Genomic DNA, 14,574 nt, shown 5'->3' on the forward strand with positions numbered 1-14,574 from the left:
AGCGACAGCCCCGAAACCTGAGGATCTGGAGAAGATCTGTAGGGGAGGAGTGGGCCAAAATCCCTGCTGCAGTGTGTGCAAACCTAGTCAAGAACTACAAGGAACGTATGATCCTCTGTAATTGCAAACAAAGGTTTCTGTACCAAATATTAAGTTCTGCTTTTCTGATGTATCAAATACTTATGTCATGCAATAAAATGCAAATTATTACTTAAAAATCATACAATGTGATTTTCTGGATTTTTGTTTTAGATTCCTTCTCTCACAGTTGAAGTGTACCTATGATAAAAATTACAGACTCTACTCATGCTTTGTAAGTAGGAAAACCTGCAAAATTGTCAGTGTATCAAATACTTGTTCTCCCCACTGTATATGTGTATATGTATGCATGCATGTATGTATATGGATATTATATTTACCCCCAAAATATGGGGGATTGGAAATGATGCAGACAATTACATTGATGGACGCAACAATCTGTTCAATATTAAGCTGATCCAGCCCTTAATAAAATACATTAAAAAATAAAATAAATTATCGTCCCACTAAGCACAAACCGATGGGATAGCGTATCGCTGCAGAATGCTGTGGTAGCCATGCTGGTTAAGTGTGCCTTGAATTCTAAATAAATCACTGACCGTGTCACCAACAAAGCACMMMCACACCATCACACGTCCTCCTCCATGCGTCACGATGGGAACCACACACGTAGAGATCATCCGTTCACCTACTCTGCGTCTCACAAAGACACSGCGGTTGGAACCAAAACTCTCAAAGTTGGACTCWTCAGACCAAAGGACAGATTTCCACGTTCTAATGTTAATTGCTCGTATTTCTAGGCCCAAGCAAGTCTCTTCTTATTATTGCTGTCATTTAGTTKTGGTTTCTTTGCAGCAATTCGACCATGAAGACCTGATTCACACAGTATYCCCTGAACAGGTGATGTTGGKATGTATCTGTTACTTRAACTCATTTACTTAGGAAGCATTTATTTAGGCTCCAATCTGAGGTGCAGTTAACTCTAATGAACGGACTGACCTTCATGTATTAAAGTAATGATGGGCTGCCATTTCTCTTTGCTTATTTGAGCTGTTCTTGCCATAATATGGACTTAACCCTATTTGGTAATATACTATCTTCTTTATACCACCCCTACCTTGTCACAACAAAACTGATTGGCTAAACGCATTAAGAAGGAAAGAAATTCCACAAATGAACTTTTAACAAATGCATTCCAGGTGACTACCTCATGAAGCTGGTTGAGAGAATGTCAAGAGTGTGCAAAGCTGTCATCAATAAGAAAGGTGGCTACTGAAGAATCTGAAATATAAAATATATTTCGATTTGTTTTACACTTATTTGGTTGCTAAATGATTCCACATGTGTTATTTCGTAGTTTTGATGTCTTCACTDTTATTCTACAATGTCGAAAATAGTAAAAATAAAGAAAAACCCTGGACTGATTAGGGGTGTCCAAACGTTTGACTGGTAGTGTATATACCTAATTTGTTTTGTTTTGTGTGTGTGTGTGTGTGTGTGTGTGTATGCCTCTCTCTCTCCAACGTCTAGTTCATAACGTCTAGTTCCATTTTCTCAAAATATATAATCAGTCGTCAGAGTTCCTTAAACATCAGTACCTACAAAAGGCCTTTTTCACAGATCCAGTACTCTCGATTGGAACACCCMAAGTCCCACCAATCTCCTTGGCCTGATGACAAGTAAGGTACCACCACACAGTTCTCCCCGCCACCACCGTTAGGCTCTCCACTCCTCCAATAGCTGCAGTAGAAACAACAGAGTTACACTGATCACTCTCTCAGAACCTAGAGTATGAACAACACAGAGTTAGACTGACCACTCTCTCAGAACCTAGAGTATGAACAACACAGAGTTAAGACTGACCATCTATCAGAACTAGAGTATGAACACAACAGAGAATCAGTCGTACTTCTTCCACTGTGTGTCTTGTGTTATTATCGAGCAGTTGTCTATTCTTGGGATGGTCAGTGTTATTAGAGCAGTTGTCCTTATACTTGGGGTGGTCAGTGTTATTATAGCAGTTGTCTATTACCTTGGGGTGGTCAGTGTTATTAGAGCAGTTGTCTATTACCTTGGGGTGGTCAGTGTTATTAGAGCATAGTCTCTTACCTTGGGTGGTCAGTGTTTTTAGAGCAGTTGTCTATTACCTTGGGTGGTCAGTGTTATTATAGAAGTAGTCTCTTACTTGGGGTGGTCAGGTTTTAGTGATGATAGAGTGTCATTGTCCTAGATCATATTAGCCTAGTGGTCGGTGTCGTGTTATTAGAGCAGTTTCTCTTACCTTGGGGTGTCAGTGTTATTAGAGCAGTTGTCTCTTACTTGGGGTGGTCAGTGTTTTATAGAGCAGTTAGTTCTTACCTTGGGTGTCAGTGTTATTAAAGCAGTGTCTCTTACCTTGGGGTGATCAGTGTTATTATAGAGCAGTTGTCTCTTACCTTGGGGTGGTCAGTGGGGTGCCGTCCACCCATTTCCAGGTCCCCTCAGTAACAGAGTCAGTCAGACAATCCAGACATGACTGACTGATGTAAGCCCATTGATGAATGTCTGTTATTGTGACAGAAAACACCATTGTTAATACAATATTCTACCGCTATTCTCCCTCTCTCTCTCTCTCTCTCTCCTCTCTCTCTCGTCTCTCTCTCTCTCTCTCTCTCTCTTTTCTTCTCTCTCTCTCTCTTCTCTTTCCTCTCTTCTTTCTCTCTCTCTCTGTCTCGTCGGAGTGCATGCTGGGAGTGAGTGTCAAGCCCAGGATGATTGTGAAGAGCGAATGGAATTTCGTTTCCACTCTATTGGGGTTTTGGTATGTTTATATATATAATTGATTAGTTTAGTGTTTTTTAAGGGTATATTGTTTATATCACTAAGCAGTATAAAGGGTGGTGGGATGCGTTGAGGTTGGGTTTTTTTCGCGAGGGCACAACCGCCGGGTGGGGCTGGGTTGAAATGCCATCGGAAGTGTAGAGTTTGAAAAACTTAGGTAGGAAGCAATGGAGTAAGATTCAACGCGCGGCCGAGTGTTCAGGAGAAGAATGTTAGCTCGGCTTGTGGTGCTATCATTGGGTATGAATAGCATCAAATCAAGCCTCAAGGATGAATAGCGTGTAGTGATCTTCTTAGATCTCTTGAAAAGGTGGAATAAATATCGAGAGGGGTGTTGTGTTGGCGGGAGACACAGACGCAGGTATTTCGCTTCATGAATCAGGCGAAAAAGTGATACTTTCTAACGTGCCACCTTTTGTTCAGAGATGAGAGTGTTGGAGCGAGAGTTTCTCGTCCATGGTCCAATCGTATCTACAATAAGAAGTTCTTTTTGATGCAACATACTCCGTTGCTGAAAACATGTGTCTTCATAGGAACAAGTGAATATGGATTTTAAAAAGGAAGCCTACGATGAACTGAATTTAGCGTTCAGTTTTAAGATTGATGGATTTTGATTATGTATTTTTGCATTCGACTGAATCAATTGCAAATGCTTTGGCTGTGGAACCGGGGGCATTTGTGCGCAGTTGTCCGAGAATGAGCGCGCTGAGACGCGTAATAGTTAAGTGCTGGTGGCAAATAACGCACCACCACGAAGGGATGAAAATGCAAGGGTGCAGGGGAGGGAGAGGTGGGCAGTATGTGGTTGGAAAAGTAGAAGAAGGCATTGTGGATAGGTGGGAAATTGTGGTAGATTCGAAAAAGAGGGAGGGGAATACAGTGGTGAGATTGCGAATGCCGTCGATGAAGGTGGTGTCGGAAAATGAAAATTGGCAGGCAAGAGGAGATGAAAATAACGGAAAAAAGAAGCAGATGTTGTTCAAAATCACCGAGGAGTAAAAGGAAGATGTAAAGGGGGGGTGAAGGGTCCTAGTTCTAAGAGAAAGTAAGAGTGATAAATAGTTGGACAGCATGCAACATGTGTACGAGATGGGTGGATTTTCTCTGGGGAGGAATGTCGAGAGTGACGTCCATCTGACGCGTCACAACAATATAGCGAGACAAATGGGGTGGAGGGAGGTATGGGATTGAGAAGATACGTCAGATTTCTGAAGTTGACCAAAAAGGGAAGAATAATCAATGCAGGATTACAATGTAACGAGTTTTTCCTGAAAGTGAATTGTTTATTGAATCAGAAAGTTCTGATGTAAAAATTACCAGGAGAGAGGTGAAAAGCCCTGAATTGCTAGACTTAAAGAAAGTGGTCACGAGAGTGATAAGTGATGTAAATTTCGAAGAAAATGAAAGAGTTTCAGTTGCAGTTTTAATCTGTAAAGAGATGTGGGCGCGTATATCTTGTATTTTTTTTCATTCCATGAGCAGTTTTAGATTTCTTCTTTAAACGTAATGGGGCAAGAGTGGTAAAAACAAGAACCATGGTGTATGAGTTTAATTAGGGGAAAGGGAAAGTGACTAATTTTCTACAAGAAAACGCATAGCAATTTGGAAAATGAAAGTTGTGTGCAACAGGGTGGGGGGGGACAGTGGTTGTGTAGTCAAATAAAACTCAAGAAGTGGGGGTGTGGCTATTCTTTGTTTCCAAAGGGTTTTTTGCTTTGTCCTTATGAGGTTGAAGAGATAGTTTTGAGGGGAGGTTATTAAAGTTAGAGCAAGGTTATGAAAACATCTATAGTGTCTGATAAATGTATATGCCCAGTGTGACGTTTGAGAGGGTATGTTTTTAGAGACATTATCATACCATTGAGAAATGTAATAAAAGATTATTTATTTATTGCTGGGGAATTTTAACTGCTACAGTCAGCGATTGTAGATAGAAATCACAAGAACCTCTATAGCCTCAAGGACTTTTTTAAAACGCCTCATTGTAACACATGAACTGTGTGATATTTGGGCGAGTCACATGGAAGGAACAAGGCAGTACACCTGGGCGCATGTGAGAGAGACTATCATCTCTATGGCAGGTTGATAGTTTTATTGTTTTTGAGCATCAAGTCTCGGGTCTGTAAATGCCAAGTGTGATACAACCAGTGGGATTTTCTGATCATTGTTTTAATAACAGAGGTGGTGTTCATTAACGATGTTACACCAAAAGTGCATACTGGCATTTTAATATACTTTTTATTGAGTGATGCTACTTCAGTAATGTTTCAGTTTTTTCTGGGAGAGGTGGAGGTCTCAAAAAGGCCAGTTTTTGTATCCCTTCACAGTGGTGGGATATAGGGAAAATCCAGATTCAACAATTCTGTAATCAATACACGAGGAATGTCACCAAGGATATCACCAGATCAATGAAAGCCCTAGAGTTTGAATAGTGAACTCATGACGTTGGTTGAGACCACAGGAGATCGAGGCCATACTCAGGCCTCAAGAGGAGAAGCTGCATGGCAGACTCTGCTGGTATCAGAGCACAGGGGGCATTGGTGAGAAGTAAGTTTCAGGGAATATCTGAAATGGTTGCCTCATCAAGTTTTTCTTTGGTTTAGAGAAAAAGAATGGACAAAGAAAATATTTCATTGTCTCAAATCAGCTGTTGGACAAGAGCTCACTAGCCCTAGTGAAATTAGAAAGAGGGCAGTAGAGTTCTATGCTGAGCTCTAACAAGTGTGAGTACAAGAGGATACAACAGTGACACAGCAGTTCTTTGATGGGTCCCAAAGGTGGCTGCAGAAGCTCAGGTTGAGCTTGAGCAAACCATTGTCTTTGCAGGATTTATACAACTGCATTAAAAGGCATGGAAATGGAAGGGCCCAGGCATTGATGGGCTTCCCGTTGACTTTTTAAGTCTTTTTGGCTATGTTGGGAGAGGATTGGCTAGCAGTAGTTAATGATAGTTTAAACGGGGGTTACTACCAATAAGCTGCAGAAGGGCTGTCCTCACCGTACTGCCCAAAAGGGTGACCCTAGGGAGGTGAAGAAACTGGAGCCGGTGGCTTTATTGTGCACTGATTATAAGATATTGTCAAAGGCTTTTGTCCACAGGCTGAGGGAGGTGAGGGGCAAAATATCCATACGGACCAGTTCCTACTGTGTTCCTGGCAGGCAGATAGGGGATAACATTTCTCTGATTCGTGATTTTTGGACATCTCTAGGGCTATTGGGTTGGGATGCCTGGTCTAATTTAATTGATCAGGAAAAGCATTTGACCGAGTGAAAATCAATATTTATGGCACGGCTTGAGGCGTTTGGTTCAGCTCTGGTTTTTTGCCATTGATAAAGGTGATATATGGTGTCATTGAAAGTTGTATTGAAAAGTTAACGTGGTTTGAGTGCTCCTTTTAAAGTGTGTAGAGGTATTAGGCAGGGATGTTCTTTGTCAGGGATGTTGTACGCCATTTGCTATAGAGGCACTACTAAATAGCATTAGAAGTCGCATTGAGGGGTGTAACTTTCAGAGGATATTCCTCCTATTCGTTCTCAGCCTATGCTGATGATGTGTTTTGTGTTAGTGACAATCAAGCGGAGGTGGATTAGTTTGAGTCTAATGTTGATTGTTTTAGGGAATATCCTCTGCAAAGGTAATTGGGAAAGAGTTGTGCTTTACAGATTGGAGAATGGGCTGGAGGGATCATGGCTTTGCCAGGGGGCTAATGGTGTAGAGAGGTTTTAGTATTTTGGAGTGTACCTAGGAGATGAGGGGACTATGGAAAAAATTGGAGTGGGGTGGTTGATTGGTGGGGGGAATGAGGAGATGGCGTTGGTTATTATCTCGTATGTCATATAGGGGGCGCACTATTATAGTTAACAATGTTATTGCCTCTGCACTGTGGCATCGGTTGTCAGTTTAGAACCACTATCTGGCCTTCTGGCTAAGATCAGGCATTATTGTGGATTTTTTTTGGATAAATATCACTGGTTCACACAAGTGTTTGTATTATGTCAAAAGAGGAGGGGGGACAAGGTTCTGTACATCTTGCGAGTAGGGGCTGCTGCTTTCCGGTTTTAGTTTTATTCAAAGGTTGCTTTATGGACCCGGAAAATGTGGTGTGGAGAGGGGTGGCAGGTCTTGTATTACAGAGGGTTGGAGGATTAGGATTAAAGAGGCTTTTATTTTGGTTGATAGTAGACAGATTTCCTAGGGAGGGAGTACCTCCGTTTTACAGAGGCCTTCTCAGAGTGTGGAGCATAATGAAGGTGTCCAGACGAAATTCAGCGGAGTCAGTGCATTGGCTGTTGGAGGAACCTCTGGTGTATGGGGCAAGACTGGATTGTACAACTGCAGTTGTTTCACATTTCTCCAAGATTTCTGGTGAAGGGGCAAAATAATCACCTTAAAACAGTTAGTGGCCATGGCTTGGGCCCGCTTTAATGGATGGAAGACGGGTGGCTGAACATTTGGGGATGAGTGGAAAGGATTTGGCAAAATGTTGGGGAGCTGCAGGAAGGCTTCTGTCAGCGGAAGAGTGGGGTATGCCTTAGTAACCACAAGAAGAATATACAGATGAAGACGTCTCATTTCCAAGACTAGGGATTACAACCTATCCCAGAGTCAGAGAAAGATGTTATTGCTGGATTTGAGAGGGTTGGAGGAGGTGAGTTTGGATGAGGTGAATGGGACAGCTTGTATAGGGGGTGTGTCAAGGTGTTGAATAAAGATAAATTTGAAAATAGAAAGACACTCCATGGAGGGTAAATTGGGCATTGATGATAAAGGTAAAGCCAGAATGGAGAGCACTGTCAGCAACGTTACAAAAGGGTACTGGTGATATGCAATGGAGGGTTTTACATGGTATCATTGCAGTTAATGCTTTGTATTGTTATTAACTCAGATGGTTAGAGATGGATGTCCTTTTTGTAATATAAGAGAACATTTTCACTGTTTTATGGAGTGTGAGAGGAATAAAACCTTATTGGAAATGCTGGAATCTTTGTTTAAAGCTGTAGGGGAGGTTTCAATAACACTGTTTTTATTTTGGGGGTTTCGATATAGTAAGCACAGAGAAAAGAAATGTCAAATGTTTAAATTTATTTGGGACAAGCTAAGATGGTCAATATTTTCTGAGTAGGAAACATAAGATAGAAACGGATATGGGCAGGATGTAAGATGTGTTTTTAAAGGATTAGTGAAGCAAGAATAAAAGTAGATTTTGAGTTCTTCTCAGCTGTAAAAAGATCTCATATTGTTTGAGGAGAAGTGGGCATACGAAGGAGCGCTTTGTTTTGTAGAGGAGGGGAAATTATTTTTGCTGAAGAAATAAGTTGAATGTATATGTTATGTATTTATTTTTGTTTTAGGAATTACATTTCTTGATTCATTTCTGAAAAGACAGTGTGTCATTATTTTGTTATACTTGAGTAATAAAATAAAGGTTTTATAAAACTCAAAAACTCTCTCTCTCTCTCTCTCTCTCTCTCTCTCTCTCTCTCTCTTCTCTCTCTCTCTCTTCTCTCTCTCTTCTCTCTCTCTCTCTCTCTCTTCTCTCTCTCTCCTCTCTTCTCTCTCTCCTCTCTCTCTCTCTCTTTCTATACATTTTTATTTTCTATGGTGGAAGGTTAATTCACTGTTGTTTTAGCGTACACAGTTTTTTTTCTTCTCAAAGTTTAGGGTAGATTAGAACAGAGTTTTATTTTCCTGGGTTTGAACGGTGTGGTGTGGCTTCACAGACTAGCGCGGAGGAGACGCTGTCATTACGGCATCGATTCAGCTGTGTTCCTGAGAATGGAGTTAAGGTGGGAGGAGGTTTGCTTGCGGTCTGCGAACAGGTAGGGCAGAATTTATACATTCCGTTTCCAGAATGAACAAAGCTGTGGGAATCTTACTACAGGGGTAGCAGTCCTTTTGGACTGGTATTTCTGTAAAAATGTGCTCCTCAAAGTAGGTGTGTAGGGGTAGGCTCTGCTTGTAGTAAAAGCAGAAATTAACAACATGGGTTTTGTCTTTATATATGTGTATGCACCTAACACAGGGAGAGAGAGGGGGGTTCTATTTGGGTGTCTTAGACAGGAACTCTCACAGGTAGCGCCTGAGGAGACGCTGGTGGTCGGCGGGGACTGGAACCGTACAATGGATTTTACCAAAGACAGAAATGGGGAGGAGCCTCATTCAGGGTCAGTGGGGGTGTTAAGGGACATCTTAATCAGTTCGACCTAGTGGATGTTTGGAGAACTAGACATCCTGACACAAGACAGTATACATGGGTGAAGGTCTTTGGGGCTAGGGTGAGTGCAGCCCAACTTGATAGTTTTTAAATGTCCAGAAATCAGAACAATAGGCTGTTGGGCACTACCATTCTCCCGGTGGGTTTTCGGATCACCACATAACCATGGCTCGGCTGTCTATTTCACTAGGGCCATCATCCTAATGGAAGTTTAATGTAAAGCTCTTACAAGATAGCATTTAGACTCAGGTTTCCATAATTTTTCGGAAAGGTAGGGGCAGCAAAGAGAGGAGTATGAGTCTCTGAGTCAATGGTGTGATGTGGGGAAAGTCCAAATTCGGCTTTTCTGTCAACAGCATACAGCTCTCTCATCCTCAGAGGCTTGGAGAGTATTGGGGGAACTCGAGCGTAGTATTAGTGAGATGGAGGTAGAGATAGTGGGGCAAGGCAATGTAGGCCTCCAGGCTAATTTAGCTGAATTACGTCGGGACGTGGGCAGTTTTTTCCAGGTTAAAGMAAAGGGAGCATTAGTAAGAGCTAGGTTCTCCTTGCTCAAGGAAATGGACACTCCCAGCTCCTTTTTCTTTGGTTTGGAAAGACAGAGCGGTGAAGCCAAGGATAAGCATTGTGTACGGCTGTCTGATGGGCGGTTGACCTCTTGAGGGGGGAGATGCGGGAGCGGACTGTGGAGTTTTATATTGAGTTGTATAGGGCAGAACTGTGTGCTCAGATTTTGTTTGAAGAACTCCCTAAATTCTCTCTGGCACAGAGGGATGAAATGGACGTTCCTCTGTTGTCACATGAACTGGCAGAGTCCGTAACCCAGATGTCCCCCGGCCGTGCACCGGGGGTCGATGGACTCTGGGTGGAGTTTTATTTTAAAAAATCTGGGGAATATATTTGGACTGGACTTCTTTTGCGTGTTGCGTGAATGCGTCAGGTTAGGAGAGTTGCCGATGAGCTGGCGTCAGGTGGCTCTGACTCTCCTGCCCACTCTCTTGTGTGAACTTAAGAACTGAAGGCCTGTGGCATTGCTCTGTGCGGACTACAAGATATTTGCCAAGGTCCTCTCTAACAGACTGAAGTCCTATCTGGACTCTATAGTACACAAGGACCAGACATAATGTGCACCGTGCACGCTCAGTCACGGACAACGTGTTCTTGTTGGACTTATCGAGAGGTTTTGATGTGAACTTTGAACTTGTCTATCTAGATCAAGAGAAGGTTTTTGATAGAGTGGGCAATGAGTATCTGTTTAATGTGATGTCTGTGTTTGGGTTTGGGTCAACGTTTMCGGCCTGTGTGAGGATGTTGTAAGCTGGAGCGTAATGTATGGTCAAGTTGGGAGGAGGGCTCAGTAGGCCAGTCTGGGTGAGCTGGGGCATTAAACAAGGATGCCCTCTACCAGGGCAGTTATATACACTAGCCATGGAGMCTTTTTKGGGCCTGCTATGCAGGAGACTGCAGGGAGTGTGCTAGASAGGCATGGGTGTGTTCACAGGCATAGCAGTGTTGGCGTATGCTAATGACATTTCTGTGATGGTCAGGGATGAGCAGGATATGCAGRCACTAGAGAATGGTCTTAAGGTGTGCAAAGGAGCTTCATCAGCTAAGGTGAAACAGGGGCAAGAGCAAAGCTCTGTTATGTGGGGCATGGAGGGATAGGGGGTTTGCAGTGGGGTTGTGAAGGGCTTAACATTTTGGCGGTGTACCTGGGCTCGGAGAGGTGGGTCAGGAAGAACTGGGAAGGGCTGTCACAAGCAGTGGTTTTAAGACTGGCCAGGTGGAGGTGGCTACTGTTCCAAGTGTCATATAGAGGGATGGTGCTGATAATCAACAACCTGGTGGCATCTTCCCTGTGGCTTAAACTGGCTGTCCTCAACCCTMCCGCCGGTCTGCTCACAGACCTGCAACGCAAGCTGGTGGATTTTTTTCTGGTTGGGCCATCACTGGCTGAGGGCGACAGTGTTGTACATGTCCATCCATGAAGGCGGGCAGGGCCTGGTGGAGCTGGAGAGCAGGGTGGCCAGGGTGGCTACATTCTGACTAAAGGTGTGCGCAGAGACTGCTGTACCATCCTGTTGTTGGCTGGAGGGAAMCATTATGCACGTTGCTGAGGAGAGCCAGCGGATTATGGTTGGACCGGCAGCTGTTCCAAATGGAGCTGGAGAGGCTGAGTACAGCAGGTCTCTCAAACTTTTACTCTGGGGTGCTTAGGGCCTGGCAGCTATTAAGGCCCACATGTGAAGGGCTTGTGGAGCCTTGGCTGTGGGTGTGGGAGGAGCCTATCTTAGACACAACCCAGACATCCCTTTGAGATCGGGTCAGTCATCCACCCTGCAGAGGCAACTGATGGCAGCAGGTTTACTAAGGCTGGTTGACCTGCGACTGCTGGGAGAGGAGGGGTGGAAAACCCCGGAAGTCCTGGCACAACAAACAGGAATAATGTATTTTAAGCTGCTGGAGAGATTCCTGGAGGAGGTCCAGGAGGCACTGTCTGAGCCGATAAGGGGGGAGTTTGAGCAGCCAGAGGAGGAGGGGCCACCAATGTTTCCGCCACTGCAGGTGACGGCAGAGACTGGGGACTGGCAAGGGGGTCTGGAGGACTTGTTAGATTTTAACACTTCATGCCTGGGGGAGTTTGAGGGTCTGGGAGGTAAAGCCCTCTACAACCTCTCCATTAAGGTAAGGAACATTAGGAGCCTAACAGGAGTGAAGGCACATCAGTGGCAGGGGGTATGTGGGGCGAAGAGTAAGGTGGGTTTTAGGGGCTCTACAAACCCCCAGTACCAAAGAGGTCCAATGGAGGATTCTATATGGAACCCTGGCCACTAACAGCTGGTTKGCACGGGTTGAACCGGGAGTCAGGCAGGGGTGTYCTTTCTGTGTTATGAGTGAAACTGTGATTCATGTGTTTTCTGTGTGCACCAGGTTAATGTCATTAATATCTCTGTTGGAATGTCTGTGTGAGARGTTGTGGGTGGGTTTTACTGTTGKGATGTTTATAATGGGGTACAGTTATTTAAATAAGGAGAAGGCCAAATGTGTGTTGTTGAATTGAACTGTTTGCTCAGGCAAAGTTGGCTATTTGGCTAACAAGGAGGAACAGGGTCAAAGGTGGGGGATAACAGACCCTTTACTATTATTCAATGGGATGGTCTCTGCGCGCCTTAGGGTGGAATTTGAGTTGTATAAAATGATACAAAGTGTGGAGATGTTTCAGAAGATRTGGTGTGTTGGGGGTGCTGTMTGTACAGCTGGGGATGATCAGTTGGATATACGGTTGTAGAAGTGGTGAGGTTTTGGTTATTGTGATGWGTGATGTTGTTTTTGTATTGTGCTGTAGAGGGCAAGGTGAGTATGGAACATGTATGCAGTACTGCAGTACAGGACATTTTGACAACAAGTCAAAAGTCTCTATCTCTCTCTCTTTTACCTGTTCATCTTCGCTGTTAATGATCACCAGGTCTGCTCCTCTGTTCAGACAGTCGTGTCTGGCGTAAATCCCAGGTTTTTCTTCACAGTGGAGATGTAGAAAGTAGAGATGTAGTAACAGCTGCCTTCAAACCTCATCCATCCATTAGAGCAACAGGTTTGCTCTGTTGAAAAATACAACACAATAAATAAATACAATTACTTGGGGCTATCCAAAAGTGTTACCTAAAGGTTGTATACTGTTGACATTATTGAAGAAACCTGTTCAGTTCACTTGCCTTCAAACTTCTTCTGAAAGTTGGTGCTCCCTTTTTTAACTGGTCTCTCTCTTTAGTCAGCCCGTTGTAACTCGTCTGTAGCTGGTCTCTCTCTTTAGTCAGCCCATTGTAACTCGTCTGTAGCTGGTCTCTCTCTTTAGTCAGCCCATTGTAACTCGTCTGTAGCTGGTCTCTCTCTTTAGTCAGCCCATTGTAACTCGTCTGTAGCTGGTCTCTCTCTTTAGTCAGCCCGTTGTATCTCGTCTGCAGCTGGTCTCTCTCTTTAGTAATATTCATTTTATGAAGATAGATATGCTTATTTTTACAGTCTCCGATACTTCTGTTATCTGGAAAGGATTGATACATATAGCTACTGGTGAAAACGTCATTTGTTACTGCTACTGTAAGCGACAGGATTAAAACACACACAGTCTCGGGGACCACCAGACATTTCAACATGTTGTTGTAGCCCTAAAATAGGTAATTTCACCTATTCAAAGGCATTATGACTAGTTCACAATTGGAATCAGGTGCTAGCCCTGAAATACACAAGGACAGCTGGGGTCCAGAGAAGAAGTTTAAAAAAACACTGGTCTAGAAGGGGGCACATTTTTGTTTTGACCTTAGCATTACACACCTAATTCAAATCATCAAAGCGTTATGATGAGTTGATAACTTGAATCAGCTGTGTGCTGCTATGACAAAAATATAAATGTTCCCCTGGGCCAGGATGGAGAAACACTGGTCCAGATGGTCTGCTGAAGGAAGATACAATATCTTGGATGTGGTTTGTAAGTTCCTTAATTAAACATGTTTAACAGAGGACGAACTTAGGGAAGTTGGGACCTTGTTGTGAAAGTCTGATATAGTGTAATGATTAGATAACAATACACTCACAGATTAGTCTCAGGGAGATGTTGAGAGTGACTTGTAGAACACACAGCATCCCAAAGCTCACAGCAACCATCCTATAGAGTGTTCTCCCTGAATCCTCAGGTCCTGAGGAGATGCACACTGATGTAAGAACACACACACCACACGCGTACCAAGCATACAGATACACACACACACAACACACACACACCACACACACACCACACACACACACACACACACACACACACACAACACACCACACACACACAACACACCACACACACACACACAACACACACACACACACACACACACACACACACACACACAACACACACAACACACACGTAAAAGAGGGTGGGGTGTGACATTATCTGCCACAATAGGACTGTTTCTCACAGCTGTTTTATGAATATAAGTCTAACATCCATTCTTAGAGATGATAACTTAAAAATGCCTCATGATTTGTTCAACAGTCATTCCCCATCAGAACAACATATACCTGTTAAATTAATTGTTTCTAAACAATATTGTAAACAAACTGTATGTATAGCCTCAAAACACAGTTCAAACTACAAGTTGCTATCAGTTAGCATTTTCCTTGTGCTTTTGTCATGTGTTTAAGTCTTTGTCTGTGTACGGTATGTGTGTGATAGAGAGCTTTCCTAGTTTTTACCTGAGCGATGGGTTTCAGTCTTCATTCTTTTCTTTGCTCTGTTCTTTTTTTGCACAATAACTTTGTTTTCTTCAATAACCTCTTCATTGACGTTGTCATCCATCTTAACTAACTGTATAGTTACCTTTATAAATGACTCCTAATGGTAATATTTACTATATTTCGAACTTCCTGACTAGTAGCTGAGTAGTTGGTCTGATATGCGTCTCTACCAGGCACCTTTCTGTTGTCCACTGCAGTTGATAGAATGTTTTAA

General features: G+C 43.2%; 1 long non-coding RNA gene across 1 annotated transcript; it reads right to left on the reverse strand.

The window, feature by feature from the left end:
* Positions 1-1,596: 1,596 nt before the first annotated feature.
* On the reverse strand, positions 1,597-12,606 carry LOC139023629 (uncharacterized). The gene is made up of 3 exons (XR_011474790.1): positions 12,511-12,606; positions 2,475-2,583; positions 1,597-1,779 (listed from the first exon to the last, which is right to left on the reverse strand). It is a non-coding gene; the product is annotated as an uncharacterized lncRNA (long non-coding RNA).
* Positions 12,607-14,574: the final 1,968 nt, after the last annotated feature.

The sequence above is a fragment of the Salvelinus sp. IW2-2015 genome, linkage group LG34 (genome assembly GCF_002910315.2).
Source record: "Salvelinus sp. IW2-2015 linkage group LG34, ASM291031v2, whole genome shotgun sequence".
NCBI classification, from domain to species: Eukaryota; Metazoa; Chordata; class Actinopteri; order Salmoniformes; family Salmonidae; genus Salvelinus; species Salvelinus sp. IW2-2015.